The sequence below is a fragment of the Hyalella azteca genome, unplaced genomic scaffold, assembly GCF_000764305.2.
Source record: "Hyalella azteca isolate HAZT.00-mixed unplaced genomic scaffold, Hazt_2.0.2 contig11506, whole genome shotgun sequence".
Taxonomy (NCBI): domain Eukaryota; kingdom Metazoa; phylum Arthropoda; class Malacostraca; order Amphipoda; family Hyalellidae; genus Hyalella; species Hyalella azteca.
In genome coordinates, this window is record NW_025941501.1 from 220,059 (window position 1) to 234,966 (window position 14,908).

The 14,908-nt window shown below is 36.3% G+C and overlaps 1 protein-coding gene across 2 annotated transcripts in view; it reads right to left on the reverse strand.

The window, feature by feature from the left end:
* Positions 1–14,694, reverse strand: part of LOC108674760 (rabphilin-1) — a 39,031-nt gene extending 24,337 nt beyond the window's left edge. Inside the window, exon 1 of one of the 2 annotated variants that reach the window (XM_047882878.1) lies at positions 14,676–14,694. The gene's annotated coding sequence lies outside the window, so the exon portion shown is untranslated. Of the gene's footprint in view, positions 1–10,843; positions 11,012–14,675 lie in introns of those variants that run through there. The other variant, XM_047882877.1, reaches the window with a different exon arrangement.
* Between the last annotated feature and the right edge of the window lie 214 nt (positions 14,695–14,908).

The following is a 14,908-nucleotide window of genomic DNA, read 5'->3' on the forward strand; positions in this document are numbered from 1 at the left end:
TTTCCGCAGAAGAAACTGTCCAATTAAACACTTCACTTAAAAATAGTTGGTATCTTCCAACTCAATTACATATCGGCCTTACTAAAACATGAATCAAGAAGAAAACGCCAGTGCAAATTTGAGCTATTCTTCACGAGTATAAGTACATAAATCAGACGAGGCACGATAGGTAAAAGTCTCCGGGAGAGCAAGCCGTGCTTCATTTTAGCTCGAGTGTATATATACAGAGAAGAAATCTACGGTAAATATCAACATATTCAATTTACAAATTGCTTGACAGTAAAAAACATGGGCAAATAGTCAGTGGTCATTTCGAACAGAAGCAATATCATCTACCGCAACTTAGGGCCAGAAATTCATTCTATGAAAAATGAAAATAAAAATAAAATAAACATAGGGTTATTAGCCAGCGGGCCACACGAGGTGAACTTCTATAAAGATAGTTTCACTATTGTAGAAAGAATAATATAAATAACTGAATACACAAACAGCCACAAATCTGAACACTTCAAGAGCTAGTTAAACTATTTTGAAATAACTTTGCCACTGAAACAACAAAACAACTTGGAAAATACCATTTATTTCAAACATCAACACTAACAACTGTATAGTAGCGAATATAATTGAGATTCTGCTCACGGGCAATAAAAACATGTAAACAATAGCAGGTAAACTTAGCTATATCAAAATTAAGCGTCCAGTTAAATGATTCGGTTACTCAACCAACGTTAAAAAGTTTAATCCAATGAGAAAGAAGTTAAATGAACAGGAATGCCGTGAAAATTAACGTTGTTCGCTGTGAAGGATATTTCCATGGCGGTGCACTAAGCAGCAAATGTAGAAGCGAGCAACATCATAGGCGACAAGATAAATAACATGCACGAAACTTATGTGCAATAATCTAATTAAAATCTCTACGAAGCAGTATGCTGGAGTAGGATAAAACACGGAGAGTTAAGTAAGTAATACGAAGTAATCTAATCTAAGTTATAAAATTATGTTTAATTTAGTGAGACACGTTAAATAGAAATTGTATCCGGCGCATGGAATTCAAACGGTAAAGAAAAAAATTTGATGGAATCAACACGTACACTTGACCATCAAAAAATAATGCCTTTCATCAGTAGCTTTAATATCATAATATCAGATTATAAGAATTTGTGAATAAATAATAGAATTTTCAGTGAATTTCATGACAAAATCTCGTAGTCAACAAAAATCATGAGTATGGTTTCTTGAATAAATGACTTTTCTCGAGCTTGGCAAACCACATATGAAGTTGACATCTTATTCACAATTTTTTCTTAGTAATTATATGTTCAGGCCAATCACCACAACAGGTTGATTTAACGCTACGTCAATTGCATAGGAATCTTCGCTATTATATCCTTCAAACTTGCATCGTATTTTATTCTATATTTATTAAACTCAAACCCGTTATTGACATGATTCACCTCTTTCGGTCCGCTGGTTGCCAAGGATATTATTTTTTTACTTTTTCTCCATTAACACGTTGACTACGTATTGGTACATATGCGTACCCGTACGAAATGTATTTCTGCAGGAGGTAGTGGTACATAATTCAGGTTGCCTAAAATCGGCCAAATCCGAGAACAAAAAAGCCAAAAAAGGCCGATAATTCAATGTATACTACTAGTTTATTTGTAGGTTCCGCTAAAAAAATTTCATTTATTTTCTTTTTGCTTTTAAAATTTAATTAGGAAGTACCCCTATCATAAATTTTAGCCGGCCAACGCAATTGAGAAAAACTAAATCACGGATTTTGCCCGGAAAAAATTACCGTCTGGCAACCCTGCTTATAAAAAGTACAAAACATGAAATAATAGTACAAGATGAAGCAATCGTAGTCAACGTGTTAAACAGAGACAGGGTGTTAAAATAAAAGGACTGTAACGTAAAACGCAAAAATTTATCACTTCAATAAAAACTTTGATCCAGACCGTTTCTTTAATGGGCAATCATTCAGGAAATTGGCAATCAGGAGAGCAACCTTCCGTTCATCTTATACCCTCGCTCTTGTGCTGGTAATGACTGCCAGTTCTCATACATCCCATAAAAAGTCAAGTGCAATTTATATTGCAATTACTTGAGCAAACGCGAGCAGCACTATAATCATTCATGCATCCAATTTGCAAAGTAATTTTCCCACATTTACCATAATTAATTCGCGCCGCGTATGAACACGTATAATATTTATTAAATGGGGCATTTAATCTAAACTCGTCACCTGACGAGGAACAGAGAAGGTATCAAATGAATTATGTTTGTTTTTTATTTGCACTAGTGCAATACAACTTCTCTTTCTATTACGCACGCTTTCAGTGCACGATGCAGAGTCTGCAGCAATAGATCACTAGTTAAGAAACTTTCATCGCTATTTACCATCATAAATACGATACTGGATTTATTCACAAACGAATTACCGCCTCCTACAGTTTCTCCAGGAAAGTTTTTAACATTAATTCAAACTGCTGTTCAGGGAGCGCTTAAATTAGACCAAATAGAACTTAGATGCTTGCTACTGCTTTATTTTCAAAGCCAACGAAAAAATTAACATTTAATCCAAATTCCTATACAAAAAAAAGGATCAGGTGAATTTTACAGGTTATTGAAAGGACAATGACGAAAAAGGAAAAAGTTGAGGAATGGGCTAAATGATTCCGAGCAGAAACGTATACAGTAGTGAATATGCACTAAAAAACAAATTAATGAATAGGAATTAATTGAGCCAAGACAATAACACAAGAATTTGGCATTAAGAGACATGTAAAGAAACCAGAACAGAGCGCGCAAAAATTATTGTAGGTTAAAAAAGAATATGATGGATTAATTCACAAAGGCTTCCATGTATATCACTCCATTTATTTTATCAAACCTTTCAAGATCGCATTTAAAATGTGTGAAGAGAGTACCAATTTTTAAAAAAAATTGAGGTTTAAAAATAATCTTTTTCTTATGGTTTAAATTTAATCCTTTCCTAAGTCGAGCAAAATGGTTCGTAAAAATATTCATAGAATATGCAAATTAGACACCATTCATTTTATCGGCTATTAGGTTGCCGAGCTCCTGCTCTTTTCCCTTACTTTACAGCAAGACTTGAATGCCACTGAATTCGATACACCGCAATTATTCCGCCTCACTCCCTAACCTTGAGCCAAAGTTGAAATTTTAAGACGTATGTCAGCCATAAGGTTAACGGTTTTCATTAGAAGAACAATCGCCGTTTCCATGTAATTTTTATACCAACAAGTTCAAATTTTTCCTCAATCACCTGTAACCATAAGTTTAGTCAAAAGGATTCTCGCTTGTTCTAGGAGCCCGAGCTATGATTTTATGGAAGAAGTTTCTTTAAAAGTCGGCAGAACACAGCCAGACTATCGTCTCGACCTCTACGCTCAAATAGAAATCAGATTTTCTGCCCCGACACATGTCCGACCGAGACAGACACGTATGAGAATATGAATTTTCTAAGCTCTGGTTCATAAGCTTAAATATCTTGTGTTCTGCGCGCTCATATAAAGTTCCAAGTAATTTCAACTATATAGCGTTCCGTCATTTGAGGAGGAAAATGGCTTATGTAAATACGAATTTTTAGAGAAAATATCTCGGACCACAATATCTCAGTCTACAATTCTCACTGTCGGATCGCCAGCGTCAGCTCAGAATTTCACAAAGCTCGCTTGACGCCGCGTCAGCGAGCATGAATGTTCAACATACCCTCAGAAAAATTAAAGTCATGAAGTCAATATAGTGACACTTCCTGTAAGAACCACCGATCCATTCTCTTGCCTGGCCAAGCTGAGTCAGGATGACCCACATAGGCAAAAAGTGGATCGCTATTTGGACAAATTCCACTCATTTCTTTGAGCGTAAGCACAGTTACTCGACTCTAAGCATAGGGACCTGCACAAGCAGGCTGACAGCACCGCTACGGGAGCCCTGCAAGTCACGGCGCTGTCACGGCGCTGCGCAGTGTGACGAGGCAGCAACTGCGCAGAATTCCTAACAACTTCCAGTACGTGAGCAGAAATTTCGAACAGCCTCTTCCATAAATACAGAGCGACTGACACTATATATGGAAGTATCGTGGACATCTCGAAAAATGAATTTAGGTAAAAGTCTCCGTAAAAATGAACATGTAAAAACATACGAATGACGTAAAAAATAAATCCAAAATTATTATGATTTAAATCAAAGTTAACTTTACCTTTACCTCAGTTAAACTGCATGATTACATACAAAAAATTCAAAGTAGTTCCTTGACATAATAGTCCATCTGAAACATTTTTATTTGAAGTCAATAACAAGGCTTGTTGCCTACTGAAGCAGCAGCACCAGCTCTGCCAATCTTGAAAAGTTCAATGTTGCAATAGCAAATACAGCGATTATAACGAGATCATTGTTTGCATTTCTAATAACATACTGCTTGAATCCTCTCAATTTTTACATGCATTTCTTAAGTCGACGTAATGCATGTAGTGGTTAGTCGATTAAAAAGAGAAATGATGGCAGTTGAAAGTGGCTAGATGCATATGTGAACATAAATGTATCATTATAGTGCATAAAATAACGGATACAGGTAGGAAAATTTTGAATAATGCAAATAAATAATTTACAGAAAAATTAACTCAAGTTCTTAAGATCTGAAGCGTGATTTACTTCCTTCAATAATATTGAGTCAGAGGTATGAAAAGGTTTGAATATCCTCGAATAATGCGTGGGAGTCTCATTAAAGGGCACTTGCATCCGACGATGTCACATTTAATAAGGTTGATTGAATCTCGTTCTCCAGGCTGGAATATCGCTGAAGCGCCGTCCACTAATTGGACAGGTCGAGGGGCCTTCACTTCGAGGCGCCAATAGTGACACGCAATTCAACATCTGGTAAATTTTGGGACTTCCATAATCCACAAGCTTCAAGAAAGATTACATTTCTGTATTTTCACTTTCAAATTTTTACTGATACGTATGAGATCGTAAAATTCGGAATCTTAATATTTTGTTAAGATTCGCTTCGTTGTAACAATTTAGACAAAGCCAATGTGATCAGGGACAGATCTTTTGAAATTTATGATTCAATGGGCCAAAATTAAAATTTTGTACTACACAAACTGTTGCATTCACGCACTGACCGCGGGGAAGTCAATGGCGTGGAGAGATTCTTAAAGAATGTAAAATGAAATGTATGCGAGAACTATTGCAAGCTAGAAGCGCTTTCAAAATAACGACAAAGCTGATTTCCCACTGTGATACGTTTTTAGAAAGCACCACCAACACATGATATTAATGCCAAGCTTTGTTCGAACGAAAATAATCTGATTAATGCACTCTAAAATTATTATAACTTTATATGCTTCGAAAACAGTTCTATATGCCAAGCGTTGAACAACAAGCAATAAGAAATATACCCGAGGACAAAATCGTCAAACCATTATCAGGAGGCCGAGGATTCCACTGTCATTAGGTTTCCACTCGAAGCATCGCAGAAAGGTAAGTTTCTTCACCTATTCTTTTACACATTCTCGAATTTTCCCCACTTTTTGCATCGTCGATACATGGGATCCAATTTTTTTTACTTTTATTAATCAGGCTCTCTCTCAACATGTTTTCAAAACATCGGCTTCCAAATCTTGCAACGATTCATGTGTACATGCAGAGGTTCAGGCTAAAACTGAAGACGAATTCGCAGCTAGAAAACATGTCAATTAAGGAGCGATGTTGTCGCAACAACGCAATCACGGCAATGGCGTGCCGGCCTGAGTAATTACCACACACAACGCGAAGATTTATCTCGAGATAGTGAGCGCACTTGGTAAAGAATTAAGCGGCATTAGCGCAACGAAGACTTAATTAGATGCTAGGAACCCTTGTATGCTTGCTGCGAGGACAGGCAAGATTAAATTTGCTGAAGGCGCTTGCTTACTAGAAATGATAGATAATCAGGGAATTAGAGAGAAAATTTACATTCTCAGCGTTTTAATGTATTGTCGTGTATGACGCCAGTTTTACAAGTAAACCTTATTTATACATGATTTTCGGTCAAACTCAAATCCCAGTTTTATAATGTACGACTAAGCGAACATAGTGTTTCGTTAAACAAGCGAATCTGATTGGGTTTCATATATGATGTATGAGCATTTCTTACATCATAAATTTAATACTTTTGAGCGAATTTCGCGTATTACTCGAGTTGGGGGCATGCTTCAGTAATTATGTCACACAATCACTCGTACAGAAGACTATTCACATATTTCCATTTCACTAGAAAATTTTACTTGCAAGAAAGCAAGCGACTTCTTTCCATGATTGAATTTGGCAGCAAACGACGAGAAAGGAATGACGTTTTTCGGTTAAGACTTTCCAAGCTATTCTTGGTCGAAAAATTTCGGGGTTTACGGGCGCGTGTTTCAAGTTCACTCTGGGCGATGAGTTGGACGGGACTTCTTTACGAGACGTGCTCTTTAAAAACCGCGATAGCGAGAGAGCAAACCAGCTCAAGAAGAGAGTCTCGAGGATACACAGAGAAAATTATAGAATATACAAATACACACTGGCTCAATATCCGAACGTTTAAGGGAATATTTCGCATAGAATAACTATTATTAAATTTTGACAGAAAATGTAACCAAAATATTGACTAAGTTTAGCTAACCGTACGGATTTTCATGAACACAAATGATGCCGGTAGCCTCATTTCGACAACCAGAAATAACTAAGCACTGATAATTCTGGTGTAATATTACCATTTGGTCATTCACGAATACAATATGAATTAAAAATTATTTCATCAACTTATCTATTACATATATGACAATTTTTTAGATCTACCGCAATATCTCCTTATAACACTTTGAACGAGTCAAAGAACAAGCGAACATTCAACATCACTGCAATGATTTTCTGGGCACATGCAAATAGTGTTGCATGTGGTGCAGTAGTTGTGGACTTTAATGGAACGGTGACGACGCTCGCATAACGCAGGTCCGCAACCACAACGCTATATTTGATTATTCTCATCCATTTTACAAGTATTGTGTTATGGATAATTAAATGAAAAGTATTTTCAAGGCGAGCTAATGAAACTACGGTAAATTTATGTCAAGATGTACACGTAAGCTCTGACATACGAGGCAATTTTTTGCTCAAAAAATGTTCATACGATGCAATTTTTGCTCAAAAATGTTCATACAAGGCTATTTTTTGCTCAAAAATTGCTCTAAGGCAAGACCTTTGAGCAATTTTACAGCCAGGGAAAGTGAAGCTTTTTAAAGAACGTGTAAAGCTGGATTTGAATGTGGCAATAACACCCATAACGAGATATTTAGGTATATTGAAAGAAAAATATGTCAGGGATCAGTAAAAACTTTTTTGCGCCTGCATTTAATTCACCAACGATGAACATTAAAGCTATATTGGAACTTGGTGGTATTGCTGAATAACCACAATCAGGCATAAAGGGTATTAGAAGGTTTTGAATAAATTAAAGGGTTTTACTGTTAGAGGAACACTAGTGAGCACCACAAAGCTCTTTAACGCCAGTGTAAAGTGGGATTGAAATACATCTCTGACACGATGAGTTCAGAGGCACATGGTGAAAGAAACAGGCAACGGCGTCCACAAGTGTAGATTACATTGAGGCACTCATCAATGCTCAGCAGCCCGGGTATAAAAGAGGCCAGCTGCACTATGCCTACCTTCAACTGCCCACGCATACATCGCATATTTCTGTAAAAACAAGTTTGTCATGCCCATGTGAGGAGGGAAGAGGAGAGAAATGCGAGTATGCTTGTAATGTTTACAGCAAAGAAAATTTATAATCCGAAAAATTTTTGAACATAATTTACAGTGAAGACTGTAATTTATGAAGGCAGGAGACTAACTAATTTGAAGGCATGAACATTGAACATCCAATTCAACACCGTGTGTAAAATAATAGGGCTACTCTAAGCGTAAAATAAAATTGAAAGCAGTATAAGCAAAAATAGTGTGCATCAATAAGTCCTAAATCAATACCAAGCTCGCCGCAGCAAATGCATTAGCGAAACAAAACTACGTCTTCAAAATAATTAATAGTAGTTACATCTAACAGAACCTATATGGTGATTCGGTAAAATACCATTACTATTACTATATCATACCAATAGAAAGTTATTACCATATTGATACACTAAATAGTCGCAAAAATATAAATGCATGTTAACTAATAGAATTTCTACCCAAAGATTGATATTGCGGCGAAAAATATATCATGATTGTGCACACTGTGGTCGTGCATTAAATTGGAATGCTGCAACCGTACAATAACTTCATTTCTAAAAATTACAATCACGCACGTTCTATTGCGTAAAATACCTCTTAATAAATGCTACAAGTTTTGTATTTTGCATACACAGTGCACAGGGGTCAAATTTAAGTGTGAACGACGTACAATAAAATTCACTATCAAAGTTTTCTATCAAACTTAAAGTCCAAAACAAGTCACACAACTTTGCTTTTCGCAATTGAGTTCAACAATAAAACACAATGACAACTTGGGTAATTGGTCGCCTAGTAAACAACAGCCCGGAGGAAACGAGCGAGTGATGAAATAAGCGACAGCTTCTTGACTCGCTTGTTTTTATCTCGTCAACGGACGCCTTCGAGGGATTAACACGTACGCTCAGTAATGTGTGCAAAAATCTTGTGAATATCATGGAAATGTTGACTTAAGAATTGAGGTTCGTTTAACGATACTCAAGGATATCGTTCAGGTAATCTCAGGTAATCGTTTAACGATACTCACGGTTGAGACACTTTAGCCCTCGCACGTGCGTTTCGTTAGTGTTTTTTATTTTATTATATTTTTCTTGGGAGACGATGCGAGACGATTATAGCATGCCGAAAATTTTTGTTATGGCATAAACTACCTATGTCTTAACCAACGACGAAAATTGAGACAACATTTAACTTGCAGTGGAAATCCTAGACGATACCGGAAAATTTTTCTTTTAATTACGCTCGTGTTGGTTCACTTATAAAAAAAACATTCCAAGACGATCAGAGGTTTACATCTGCCGCTCGATACAAAAGTTATACATCAGAATCGACGTTGTTATCTAGCAATTCGACTCCATTTGTAACTTAACGCGGGTTAACAGCGACAATAATGAGAAATTATTGTTGACTGCTTTTAAAAAGGTGTTTGTTATGAACAACTCGACTAGAGCGACCACAGCTGTAATTTGGTTCTAACCTTATTTCAAAGCATAGATGACCATCAAAGAGCTCAAGAGGTAACATTTTGTCCATGAATAAATTAAAATCTTTGTTCACGGATACATTACCAATTTTTATGGCTTTTTGTATCAAAAGGTCTGTTAACTAGAGTACCGGTAATGAGTTTCCATCACAAAACTAAGGGTTTTACGGTATATCCAAGTAAATCCTATAACGAACAAACAATTTTCGTTCGAATTTCAAACATTTTTTGATGCCAATATTACCATGAAGATTTTCCAGAATTAAGAAAACAATAAATCTCCAGTAGATCATTCCAATTCAAGGCAATGAATGACCATCGGACCGACTAAAATTCAATAGATAATTTACATATAGCTGATGAACAGCTAACGATATTTAAGCGCCACTGCGCTCGTAGTTTAACATAAGGGGGTTAAATCATTTATACCGTCGTGTATAAAACAGCAGGTCCTTTACAAGTCAACAAGCCCAAATGGAAACGATAAATTGATGTGACATTTGATTAGGTTACAATTCCATCATTTATTAGCAAGTCACTGTCTTATAATGAAATTTTTTTCAGTCTAAGTGGTTGCAAAGGCAGCAAAAATTACAATGTTTAGTACTTAGCAAGTATTTAAATCAGACACGCAGTTTACTCTAAATTTGACCGGTTTATTGTCATATCAGTAGGGATAAATCGTCAGAATTCAACCTTTTTAAGAAGAATAAGGACAAATTTTGGAATGGTGAATCATATTTAAGGGATGTTAATATAAATGTGAATAACCTAGATCAGTAATAAATATTTCGATAACAACCAACATTGATAGCATGTCAAGTGTAACATATAGAAAAACAAATATGAGAAACTAGCTCGTTTATTCGAATGATTTATTCTAAATATTCATTGAATTTATTTTTATTTATTATTAAGTTCAGTGTTATATGTTTTAAAGGAATGTATAAATTCATAACAACAATAGCTATAAGGGTCAGAAGGAAGCCATGCCGTTTGAATAAAAAACTAGCCAATAAGTAAAATCTGCAGAGCGATTCGCACCTCTAACAATATATTAAAAACATTCAAAACACTTTCCATGCATATTTTATGGGTTAGTTTGAATGATGGATCAAATAACTAGATATCTGAACTGTTTTTGCTTCTCGAATAATATCTTGCACAAGTTTATTTGATGCTAGCAGGTTGACTCGGTGATGCCTGGGATAAATAATCTTCGCGACTTGAAAATCCAGTTAGCCTGAATTCTAAATTTAGGATATTCCGAACACGAACATCCCGAATTCCGCTTCTCTTTAATAATTTTTAACCTTACGAATGTTATTCAAATAATCACCCGTTTCAACCAACATCTAACCAATGTGAAATCACACTTAAAAATTCGATAAAAATTTACATTTTTCCCCATTGAATTATTTATTATTGTTTCATTCAAAATAAAATCTCGGGTCCAGGTATCTAATATTCTGACACGAAAGGTTTTGTCATATCACTCGAACAGCCCCTATATATTGACGGCGCCAAGCTTCAAACACAACATTTTGATGTACATATATATTATATATAAGATTAAATACTCACCAGCTGTTTGTACAGGCTTCCATTAAGCGTCTTCTACGAGGTTATTAAGCGTCTCCCATGAGGTTATCCATTGCTGTTCTTTTTGGCATACAGACTCATGTCATTCCCATGAGGACTCACTAGCAGTTCACTTTATTACCACACTCTGTTAACCGAAACAAAATATAAGAGAATTAGTACAATCATAAAACCATTCAATTAAAAACTTGATTTATGCATAGGAAAATTCTAGGTACGAGACGTGAATTGCAAGCAAGTGTTGAGGGCATTCAGAACACATCTGTTCAATATACCGCATAAATAAATAAAAAATCGTGTTTCAAAGCACAGCTTCGCGTTTCTTGAAACGAGCAAGTAGAAAAAATCAAATTAGCATGATTGATAAAATGGAATGCTAGCACAATTTGTCTAGAATCAAACCATGCGTCAGTCAGATCGAGGTCTTCCTGAGGCCACTATTTACTACTTCAATTTTATAAACCATCGCTAATTAGACGGGAGAATCCTAAATCCAAGAGCACTGTTTAATATATACTATGCTTTCAGAGGATAATACGTTTTCTAAATTCCCCAAAGGATTTTTAGCATAAAATATTTTTCTTTGTTTCGTTAAGTTTCACCTCTGCACAAGTTTTTTTTTCTCGTAACTATTACAACTCTGGATCTGGTTTCACTTCCAGAGTTCGATAGAGTACAAATAAAAAATATACTGTCATTTAAATGAAGATTCATTTTTGGATATCATTCTTTTATTCAGTACTTAGATTAGCAGGATTATTTCATTGCCAAGCGGGAGTTGTGCGCTGGACAGACAAACTAGGAATTCATTAGCTTTTTCGCCAAGCCTTCTTCCTGCTGTAGAGCCCCACAATATAAGAGCTCAGCGTCCGGCCGTAATTACCGTCGCTCCGACGTCGATTAAGCAGCACTGCTGGAAGCCCATCCACGTCCCATCACCATCAAACCCATGAATATAAGCACATAAATACCGAGAAAATAAGGTGCGTCCGGAAATTCTTGCGTTTGGCATAGCAAAAAAATGCCACCACTCGCATACAAGAAAATATTAGATAAAAATATTAAAGTGCAATAGCACCCAAAAGTTGAATACATCCAGAGCATAATGCTAAAAAATATAGATAGATCTCAGAATAACAAACGAGCGATTATTCTTCAACACGCTCAAACTGCCTGTCATGTTCAGACGACAGACGCAGAGTTGAGTCTCCAATGTTTTTTTTTTTAATTTCCTACCTTTCTGTGAAAAACGAATTGGCCACACGTTCACCATAACTCAGTTCTAGCAAGATTCAAAGAAAGCATCCGATTCAAATTTCTGGCGCAAATCAAAGCCAGCGAATGCTAACAATGCCTCCATAATAAATCTGAAATGTCGATTTCGAACAAGCCTGGGCATCATTTACTTCCGAATCGAGAGCGCTTTGGGACATTTTTGCCGAATCATAAATTTGAAATCGTTTCGTGGCAGCATTTTAACGACAAACTTTTGTAGCGGGATTGCGTGCCGCCCACACATAACGAGGCTCGAAAAATTCAATCTGAAGAAGAGGCTTAGGTCTGAGCTACTTGTAAATAAATTGCAATCCAGGTTGACAAATGGACCTTATAGATCCTTACGTAAATTCTATTCGGTAAGATTTTTATACCACTTATTTCATATGCACTAAAATTATTTCAAATATTTTTTGCCCATAATATATACTGAAAACTTTCACAATTACACCACAAATGCTGCAGCGGACGGGGGAGAACTTAACAGCTGTTGATTGGCGAATTTAGTTTAAAAATCAGAAAATGCGGTACACCTTTTGATCACGCGTGTCAATATTTCCGGGATGTAAATGTTTTCCGCAATGAATGGAATCAATAAGCACATATGCCATCACCGACACCTGAAACAAACACAAACACCTGCCGCTGCCAATAATGCTGTCCATTTATTGAGACATCAACCAATTTTACGGAAAACTACGAGCAATCACAAGAGTTGGAATAAATTAAGTTGCAAATCATTTTGGATGGAAAAGTGAACATTCAGTGAAGGATGCGTCAAATAAAGCGCAATTACAAGATGATCTTGACAGTTTAGTTAACTGGGCTGATACGTGGCAGCTGCGGTTTAATGCTAACAAGTGTAAAGTACTTCACCTCGGGAAGAACAATGAACAGCAAGATTACAGTATGAGAAGACATGGCTGCAACGAGAGAGCAATGATTGAAAAGTCTAGTGTGGAAAAAGATCTCATGAAACAAGAACCAACACCAGGGGCCACGGCTATAAGCTAAAAAAACTGCGCTGCAACTTCTCCACGCGACAAAATTTCTTCTCGCTTCGAATCACCGACATGTGCAACAGCCTCTCCGATGACATCGTTGGCGCTCCAAGTATGAACGCGTTCAAGAACAGACTAGATAAAGCTATGGAAAAATATATGCTCAAATTTGAAATGCCTAGCTCCTTATCGAACCCGGTGGAAGTCTAGTAGCTACTTCAAACTATCGTCAGTCATGAAAATATCCGGTCAAATGACATGATTGTATATCTTCTGTGAACAAGGCACGAAAAGGAAAAGAATCGGCGACAGGCCACATCAGGCCTACGCTTCAGCGCCGAGATCACTATGTTATGCTATGTTATAATTGCACCAATACAAATAACAATAAAGCTGACGCCTTGATCGCTTATGATCAATACACATTATGCATGACCCAGAAAGCTCCGCATAATAAATAATTACATGGTTGCCGATGCTCAACGAGATGGAGCGAGCAGGAAACATTCGCATAAGCGGCATGCGAGTCGCGCACGTTGCTTTCAGAAGACTAAGCTTTATTACAAAATGCATATGTTACTAGGGCATTCAACCTCAATCCTAACTAGATAGAATTGATAAAAATAATTACCCGTACATTATTTATGCCCACTTAAATTATTACATCCATTTCCGTACAGATCGAACTCAAAAGTACAGAACTATTCCTCAGTAAAAGAAAAGAGAAAATATTTAAAACTGAAAGTTTCCTCAAAACTGAAAAAATCGGCTTAGCTGGACAAATTTTACATTTCAGCTTTGCTAGAAAGAAGCATCCATTCGCACGTGCTTTCGTCAAGTAAAGATGAATTTTGTGCATAGCAATGTTTCACTTGTTTAACACAAATAAATAATCTACTGAGAAATGAAGATGGCGAGAATTATTCAAATGAAATGGTAAAAAAACGGATTCGGTCTGGTAACAGATTCGGCGAGACGAAGCTGTCGCTGTTTAATTAAAAAAATGCTTTTGTATTTCAGAGTTTGCCGATTCAGAGATACATGTAGATTCATCAGCGGTAGTTGAATGGTCGGCGATCGATCCCTGTCACGATGGAGAAATTTCTGACGAGGAAATTGGTATGTAATTTACAACAACGGTTTTCATCACGGTTAAATACGAATTGGAACACCACATAAAAATTCCTAGGGGTTCGAAACATACAAAATAAAAACTATTTTATCTCGATTCGCCAATAGTTGGATGTAAGACTATACGTGACAAAAAGTAAGTAACTTCGATGATAAGTTCTCGAACAGAAATTCCCAAACTGGAATAATTAAATACCCCTTAACTCAGACGTAACTCGCATTAAATTTTACATTCGTAAATTAAAATTAATATCCAGTAAAAACAACCCAAAAACGTAGCATGTAATCTAAGAAGTTAGTATAACAGCAAATAATCGTGCACCAGAAATGTAAATTCAATGACATATTTCGGCAGTCGTTTCAAGCATTGCCACATATGTTTTCCTGTTTTCACTTCAAGCACTCACTTATGTTTTCCTATATCAAGTCCAGGGCACCATAATTTCCTTGTGTTAGTCCCATGCAACCTTATAGAATTTCTGCCTGACTGCTAAACTGGAAGTTCCGAACTACAGCTAATTCTAAAGCTTATAGCCTTTAGCGGACTTTAGATTTCAAAGGCACGAAGGCTGGCCCAGTCAAAAGCCAGGTTTTCATTGAAGATGTAACCAATCATAATACTCTTAAAATTAAAAGAATA